The following is a 687-nucleotide window of genomic DNA, read 5'->3' on the forward strand; positions in this document are numbered from 1 at the left end:
TGAAGACTTGAGGGATAAAACTTTCAGGAAGAAAAATACCTCAAAACCATATGAAAATCTGTCATTCATCTGTTTGGAGGACTTAAGACAAAATTATTCAAAATAATTGGTTATCTTTTGTCAGTACTGTATGTCTAAATGAAGAAGGCTACACTTGTCTTCTCTAACAGAACAATGATTGTAAGTACCTTTCTGTCAAAAGCTTTTACATCCCAAATATGTCTGAAAGCAGAGTAATGTACTCTTTATTTTTAAGATTAAGAACTCAACCCAATAAACTGTTCCCAGAGATTTGGCAAACTATCATTAAGCTACACAGGCTTTGGGGGCTTCTTACTTTGTTTTGGGAGGCTTTTTGACTGAACTATTAATCTAATAGTGCACACAAGTTTCCAGTACTTCTCTGACACCCTGATGAGTAAATTTTAATTCAACCACATAACACACCAACCAAAACCAGAAATGGACAGATCACATCTCCAGCCCTCTAAGTATAAGACATCCATGGAATGAAAAAACAGAGATCCCAGATAAAGACAGTTTTTCTGTTGACTCTGGCACAGAAATGCATCCTCTTGATTTGGAAAACAAAGGCCAAGACCACAAGGTCCCTTGGGAAGCATTGGTTGGAGATGCACTGGGACACAAGCAAAGCTGTGCAGAGCTGCCAGCACATGTGACTACCAC

This window comes from Corvus brachyrhynchos, unplaced genomic scaffold, assembly GCF_000691975.1.
Source record: "Corvus brachyrhynchos isolate BGI_N302 unplaced genomic scaffold, ASM69197v1 scaffold116, whole genome shotgun sequence".
In the NCBI taxonomy this organism is placed as follows: domain Eukaryota; kingdom Metazoa; phylum Chordata; class Aves; order Passeriformes; family Corvidae; genus Corvus; species Corvus brachyrhynchos.